Below are 8,708 nucleotides of genomic sequence, written 5' to 3' on the forward strand. Positions count from 1 at the left end.
TCTTTTCTTTTTTTTTCCCCCTAATGTCTGCTCATCAGCCTTATTGTAGGGTCAGCAGGGCACAGGATTTTGCGTTTAAGCCTGGAAATTCCATCAATGAGTGCAATTGCATCTTGAAAGACTGGGAAAATGACAAGAAACTAGGACTTCCTGCAGGAATACAGGAGGTAATATACATCAGCATACTCCGGCCAGAATTTACATGTGCAGCAAAGCTCTAAGAAGTAAGTCAAACCGAGGCCTCTTTTGGAAAAGTTACTCTAAGAGATCTACACTTACTCTATTAGGAGTTTAAGACCCATATACAATGATGCAAAATAGGCTCATCCAGAGGACAAATGTGAGAATTCATTTTTTTTACTCTAAATTGGTCACTAGAAGAATCTGGTAACTTGATAGGAAGCCTAGACTGACTGCCCTCCTAATCTGGGCAGCATGAATGGCCTGAAGAATGTGCTAGAGATGTTTAGTCTATTTTGGTAAAACTGTCATTGAAAACACCTCAACTTGATCTTAAAGGTAGGTAACGAAGATGTGACTTGAACAAAGTCTGCTCCCCCCCTCGGGGGTCTACCATCTGCATTGCCTTTCTTTTCCAGTGAGCCTCATATATTTGCTCCCTCAAAGCTTCCATCTTCTGCCTGTCCATCAGTAAGTGGCTGTTGTCAGGTTGACAGGATACCTTTTAACACCCTTTCAAGGGACAAAAGGACCGAGAGAGAAAAACCACACCAGGATTAGTACCCAGCAATTCTAACTCCCTATCCCATGCTTAAGAAAACAGAGCTGTTTCTGAAGCAGTACTTCCAAATTTTCTGGACTGTGCAGTGCTGTCAGTCTTTAAGACATTGTATACTCCACTACATACACTCACAAACAAAGGCATAACATGGCAAAGGCACTATGCTTTTGCAGAGTAGCTCCAAACTACTTCATTATGGCCACGGGGGTCTAGACCTTACATCAGGAACCACTGCTGTAGAGCATCTTCTCACCACCAAGCCACCAAGGAAGCATGGGGACATGGATGCGTTCACCCCTCCTTCATTACAGCAGGATCCCTGTTCACCCTCTTTCTGAAATGCTCCACTGTGCACACAGACGTGGTGGCTTGATGTGCACAACCTCTGCCAGCCTCTTGTAGAACAACTGTGGGTGGACACGGGCTGGACCTCAGCCAGCCCAGTGAGTGGGGTGAGGAACTGGAGTCACTCCACAGCAGGCCAGAACAGCTCTTTCACTAGCTCCAAGCACCCAAAACTGGGCATTTTTATTTTTCTAAAAGAAGAGCACTGGAACAAGGGTCAAGAAGATGGAAGTGCATTTTACATTAAGGAGCTGATGGTCCTTTTTTTTTTTTCCCATATGCGTGGTGACTAACCTATTGACTCCTGGAAGAACAAATCTTACTGCGAAGAGGAAGTCAATGGTGCTAATTAGCAACAAAGCAGTTTAATTGAACAAAAATGCTAGGAGGATCTCTGAATATGCTAATCCTGGAGAGCAGGGTTACAGCCTTTGCATTCTAAGCCAACAAATGTATTAACTAAGAAAGAACCATCACAGAAACTGTGATAAAATTGATTAATTTATGGAACTTTTTGCCAGAAGATGCAACTGAGATTACAATGTTAGTAAGATCTAAGACACAGAAATTAGGCCACAGAAACACTTCCAATGGGGTTAAAAAGAAAACTTATCTGCCAAGAGGATGTTTCGTATCAACTACCAAAAAATTATTTCACTTTCTACTGAAGTAGAAGAAATATTTTAAACTTGATAAATTACTGTTTTTATAAGCTCTGATACTATTCTGGTAAATAATATATCAATATCTGTATTCCTAACTATAGCCCAAGAATGAAAAACATGTTGTTTTGCTGTTTTGTAAAACATACTCAGTTTTTGGTTTTGTGAGATAGAACATGTTTATCAGCCTGATAGCAATCTTGACAGTAAAACCAAGTTTATGAGTGCGCTCTGAATCACCATAAAATTTCTATTTACTGCTTTTCAAAATGATCTGCATTAATTATCTTTTTCCCCCACTATCACCTAGTTTACTCAACTTAAAATGTTAAGTATGACAGCATTATAAATGGATTAAGATGCCATCTGATTTTTGCTAGGAATTCTGTTTGCCTGTATTTTTGCTCAGGAATAATGTTCTGTGAGTTGTAGCAAAGATACTGTTCAGGAAAAAAAAAAGCATCTGTTCATGTCACAGCAACAAAATATAGGGAAAATTAGATTCCTCATTCAACTGCAGGATTCTATTCTCCCGACACAAGGAAAGAAGTGAGGAACTACTCTGTACTTTGAGTTTTCTTTTTTAACTGAATGCATAGAATAAAAATACGTAACAATATAAATATTGTGTATAAATACATAATGAACCCAGCAGTTCCAAAATACTGCTTTTCTGACTCACATGGCTTGTGATTTTGATGCACATGTAAAATAAGTTTAAAATAATATGCAAGGCCTGATCCAAACCCTCTTTTAAGTAAACAGAAGTTGTTCTAAAGGTACGGGTTTTGGGGCTTCACTGAGAACAGGGGATACATACCGAATGTGATATACAGCTCTACTTCAACCATACTCGTTTCATAAAAGGTAAGACATATGGCTGGGGATAAAGGGAAAACCACAAAACTATACATATTCCTGATGTCACACACACTTCATACCAAACTGACTTAGAAAGCTGTTACTAAACATAAAAAAAAAAATAATGCAAAAGGGCTGTAAAGCTTTGGACACCAAGATAAGCACTCTTGGGAACTTCACTCTTTTCAGACTTTTTCTGCTTGTGCATAGTGTAAGAATTATATCATGCTGGCAACAGATTAACAAGGAAAGAAATAGATGGGAAGTTACTGCTCCCTGCTCTGTTTACTTGAAATTTGCTACCAAAAATAGCTTATAGAAATGCTTCTTCATGCAAAAGTATTTATTTTACAAGCTCAGCAAAGTATCGCGACGATTCCGTAACAATCACCCACTTCATTTAAAACGTGCCAGGAACGCAGCGCTCAGCCTAACAGGTGAGCTGCAGTGACAAAATCTGTTGGTTTTTTTTTTTCTGTTCTATTCAAATGAACTGAACACAGTGAAAACCGAAAACATCAAAACATTGCTTACCTATTTGTTCCTAACAACATCCTGCATTTTAATAGATGAAGGAAAAGATGTTTGCCCTGTTTAGGTTTCAGAGTCACAGGACAGCTGAGGCTGGAAGGGGCCTCTGGAGGTCCTCTGGTCCAAGCCCCCTGCTCAAGCAGGGCCACCCAGAGCTGGTTGCCCAGGACCACATCCAGATGGCCTTTGAGTATCTCCAAGGATGGAGACTCCACCACCTCTCTGGGCAATCTGTGCCAGCACTCAATGACCCTCACTGTAAAAAGTGTTTCCTGGTGTTCAGAGGGAACCTCCCATGTTCCAGTTTGTGCCCACTGCTTCTGATCCTGTCCCTGGGCACCACTGCAAAGAGCCCAGCTCTGTCCTCTTGGCACCCTCCTTTCAGGTAGTTATATAAATCGATGAGGTGCCCCAGAGCCTTCTCTTCTCCAGGCTGATGAGACCCAGCTCTCTCAAACCCTCCCTCTTAGGAGAGATGCTCCAGTCCCTTCATCACCCTTGTGGCCCTTTGTTGGACTGTCTCCAGTATGTCCATGTCTCTCTTGCACTGAGGAGCTGACTGGTCTGTAGTGCCCTGGGTCTTCCTCCTTAAGATTGCTCATAGAATATATAAATACAACACAAAAAAATGGCTATGGACTATATGAATGAAGGAACTTTCCCCCTCTGCTACAGTTACACCTTTGTGAATCCGGACTTGTGAAAAACAGCCCGTGTGTTTAAATGGTGATGAGAATGCTTCCACTAGGGAGTCACAAGGCTTCAAATACATCTACTAACAGAATCAGACTGAGAAAAATCTGTATCAGAAGCGCATCAGACTCAAAGAGGAAAACAGTAAGTCTTAAAACTTATCATTCCAAGTCAAAAGCATATTCTTCTCACCTTTGTATTGCCACCCATACTATGAATAAATCAGTTACATTTAATAATGGCTTCTAAGGCTCAGGTGCTAAGTCAGCTAACTAATGCTACAGATTTATTACACATCTACGGTGATTAAATGAGACTTTAACTTATCTGTAGGAGCTCCTTCAAAGGAAAAAGGTACTCAATCTCCACATTACTCGGGGAGTCCTGGAGTCTATTTTCAATTCTAACAATGCCTTTTGTGTGACAGCAGTCAAGCTGAGTTATTCCATGGATCAGCCTCCTGACCTATAAAATGGGGATTTTTCCTTCTGAAGGTAAAGCGATCAGAGAAAACACAATATAGTTCCAAATAATTTTTTTTAACATTTAACTGTATTAAATATGCTTAAGAGTGACATGCTTAATTTTCCCAAATATAGTTAAAATTTTCTAAAACGTATTCCAAAGTACAACTATTTCAGTATTCAGGATATTCTTGTTTTAGCATCAGTGTTGTATTTGAACAGGAACAGCTATCCGCGGGGGATGCCGGATGGTGCGCAGAAAGCACTTACAGCCAGAAACTTCTGAGAAACTGTGTGGTTTAAGCAGCATCTAGTGGCTAAAATTATGTAGGCAGCCATTGCTATTTAGCTCTATTTTCTCTTCCTAAATTTAGCATTTAGGAAGTAAGGGAAGAGGTTCACTCCATCCCTTTTGGTAAACAGGATCCAAAGGCGTGTTTGCTTTAAAAAAATTTTTACGTATCATTACCTTTGATGCAAAACAAGAGGAAAAAGCACTATGGACTACTAATCACAGCCTAAAAACTGGAGCAGATTTAGAGGAGAAGGAGTCAAGTCTCTTCAGCCAAGGAATGCAGGAATTAAGTTTCAGCTGCATCTTGCAAGGCAGTTTGGATTTTTTACGCAAGATAATCTCATGTCTTTCCAGTAAGAGGAAGAATCGAGTGCTCACTCCCCTTTTGTAGATGTTATTATAAGATATAAAGGTTTCTTGCCCTATGATAATTTTAATGAATGCTGCACCCCAGTCAGGTTAAATGACCAGCAAGCAAATTCTTGTAGATCCTGGGGGAATGACTGAAATGGCTGTTCCCAGCTGCATTTGGTAAGACGCTGTGCAACTACGGCACTGCAACAGGTTGTACGGGCGCTACCAAACTGCCCAGTGCAGCCAGACAGAGTAACGCGTTAGCCTCTCAGTGGCGATTGAAGTTAGTCTAGCAAATACAGCCTTATGACTCTTCCCCTTTTTGAAAGGTTTTTTATGTTCTAATACATCATACCTGTAAACACAGGAATTTAAGTGGTACAGCTCTCCTCCTTAAATGAAGGAAAATGCCCCACTTTACATTTGCATCCAATAAAAGGAATCATCTCTACCTGAAAAAGACATTTTTCTGTTAGTAAACTGGTTCAATCCATTTTTGTTAGTTAATAATAAATTTTTAGAAGTTGAATTCTAATCAATAATTGTCCTGGTTTTGGCTGGGATAGAGTTAATTTTCTTCACAGTAGCTAGCATAGTGCTGTGTTTTGGATTTAGTACCAGAAGAATGTTGATAACACACTGATGTTTTCAGCTGTTGCCAAGTAGTGCTCAGACTACTCAAGGACTTTTTGAGCTTCTCCTGCTTGGTTCAATCCATTTTTGTTAGTTAATAATAAATTTTTAGAAGTTGAATTCTAATCAATAATCTAATCACAAAATATTTTCAAGAGCAGCCCAAGGCTGGACAGAAACATTCCAGGAAATAATTCTATCATTTCTGCTGCAGTGGAATTTTGAGCATACAAATGTAAGGGGAAATTAACACACGTGATTCTGCAAAAAGTAAACCACTGTGCGAAGCGTTGTCTAAGAAAGTTTCCCAAGGAACATCTATAAATAAAACTGGCCTTCAAGATTTCCATAAAATGAAAAGACATGAGTTGATGTATGTGGTGAAGGATAAATTGTGAACGTGTGTTCTGGTTTCAGCTGGGATAGAGTTAATATTCTTCATAGTAGCTAGCATAGTGCTGTGTTTTGGATTTAGTACTACAAGAATGTTGGTAACACACTGATGTTGTTAGTTGTTGCTAAGTAGTGCTTAGACTGGCCAAGGACTTCTTGAGCTTCTCCTGCTCAGCCAGGTGCATAACAAGCTGGGAGGGAGCACAGCCAGGACAGCTAACCCAAACTGACCAAAGGGCTATTCCATACCATAGAACGTCATGCTAGGGGGAGTTGTTGGTTGGACAGAGGGAAGAGTGATCACTGCTCGGGATGGGCTGGGCATCGGCTGGTGGGTGGTGAGCAATTGCGTTGTGCATCATTCATTTTGTATATTCTGTATATTCTATTACCATTCTCATTATTACTATTATTATTCTTTTCTCTTATTTAACTGTCTCTATCTCAGCCCATGGCTCCTACTTTTTTTTTTCTTCCTGATTCTCTCCCCATCCCACTGAGGGAAGGAGGAGTGAGTGAGCAGCTGTGTGGTGCTGAGTTGCCAGCTGGGTTAAACCACGACAACGTGCTACATCTTTTATTGAAATAAAGCAAAACACATTTATCTGTTGATTCAAATAAGGGAAAACACCTTCAGGTTTTTCAGCATTCAGTTCAAATTAAATTGCTGTAAGTTACTAAAAAAGGAGGGGGTTACAACTGGAGGTAGAAATCAGCTTGGGCTGCAAATTGGAACACCCGCAGAAGCCATAGTAGGAATGCATCACGTTCCTGTGACCCAACCTGTAATAAGATCACTGTGGTCCAAAGCAGCTCTGGACTATTTGCTGGTCTAATTTATTTTTGTTCATCCACAAGCCTTCTGCAACCAAAACAAGTAATTATAAAAGCAGTCTTCTGCTTACGCCTCTAAGACTGACCTTTGGTAGGCGAAGACGATGCAGGTTTATCTTCAGCCTTTAATATTCTTCAGAAGCTGGAATGCTTATTTTCCAATCAACAATTAAAAATAAATGAATTTATCCAAGTACTCCAAGAGTCAGAAAGCCTTAGCAGAAGGAAAATCTACACTCTACAAACAAATCTCTCCTTTCACCTGGCTTGTTTAGCACATCAGCATCCGTGGCACTTAAACCCCCTTCGGTCAAAATGCAAAACTGCCTTTACCCACCAGGAGAGATACTGAAGAAAAATTGCCAGGAGCAAGAAGGTCAGCTACGACAGCGCTAGCATGCTATAATAAACATTTTTAAAGGCAAACGGGCAAATCTAGACATGTTTTCTGTTTGGGTGAAAGCAAGGGAAAATGTCACCAATTCATGGGCTGGTGAGTGACATATCTTCAAGGACAATTTCTGTCTGATGTCTAAGAACAGACAGAAAGCTGAAGTCATACGTTGAAACCTGCACCATTACCCAGCTGCGGCAATGGTATACAGTACGTGATTATAGATCTACCTATTTTTCTAGGCCTAAACAGCATGACTAACTGCTTGTAAGATGGATTTTACAGTGTACATCTTTTATATTTCAATTTAATCAAGTTGTCTATTCTGTTCATTTCTCAAATTTGGACTCTAGTATCATTAAAAGAAAAAACAAACAAAAACTCCTGTAAGCAAATGCTGCATTTTACCTTAAAGAGCTGCCATTTTTGAACATACACAGATAATATGCATCTTGAAACCCCCCCAACCATGTGATTCAGTATGTAACTTAAATGACTTAACATGGTATCTCAGAGGTTCCTCTTCCCCATTAGCCCTTACACCTCCACTACTTTCCTTCTTTCCCCAGGAGCACCTCAAACATCTCCTCTTTCCACCTCAATAATCCCCTTGCCTGATTCCCCCTACTTCTGTGGCACTCAGCAGAAGTCATTTCATATATCAATACCATTTCCATGAGGAAAACTAAAGGAATTGTGCATAATATATGAGAAAAGACATCTTCTATTGCAGTATTTTCAACTGAATCGATGTTTTAGTAAGTCATTTGAAGGAACAAAAATGACATGAACAGCTTTTACTCCGTTTTAAAAAGTTAGTTAAGATCATAGTTTGCAATCATAAACTCCAGTGTTTTCAAAAAAATCAGTGTGGATTTAGAACTTCCGAAGCTACTGCAGACCATTAAGAACTGCCTAAGTGCTTATATACAGGCTATAGCAATTTAAATCTTCTTTAAGGAAATTTGCTTCAAATGATACAAATCTCTTTTAGGGAGCCAATCTGTTATGTGGCCAGTTATACAAGTTTTGCGTATGTCACATGGAAGCCATATCTAAACTAGGTACCACACATGGGTTTGACTTGCTGTCTGCTTTAAAAATAATTGCTTCAACAAAGCCATTGCAAATTTGCATTAGAATGAGGCTAAGAACAATTCAATACTAGAATAGCATATTATTCATAGAATCATAGAATCGTTTAGGCTGGAAAAGACCTTTAAGATCATCAAGTCCAATGGTAAGCCATCCCACCACTAAACCATGTCCCTAAGCACCTCATCTACCCATCTTTTAAATAACTTCAGGGATGGGGACTCGACCACATCCCCGGGCAGCCCATTCCAATGCTTGACAACCCTTTTGGTGAAGAAATACTTCCTAATGTCCAACCTAAACCTGTCCTGGTGCAACTTGAGGCCATTTCCTCTTGTCCTATCACTTGTGCCTTGGGAGAAGAGGCCGACCCCCACCTCACTCCCCCCTCCTGTCAGGCAGTTGTAGAGGG

The sequence above is a fragment of the Egretta garzetta genome, unplaced genomic scaffold (genome assembly GCF_000687185.1).
Source record: "Egretta garzetta isolate BGI_Z169 unplaced genomic scaffold, ASM68718v1 scaffold58, whole genome shotgun sequence".
NCBI classification, from domain to species: Eukaryota; Metazoa; Chordata; class Aves; order Pelecaniformes; family Ardeidae; genus Egretta; species Egretta garzetta.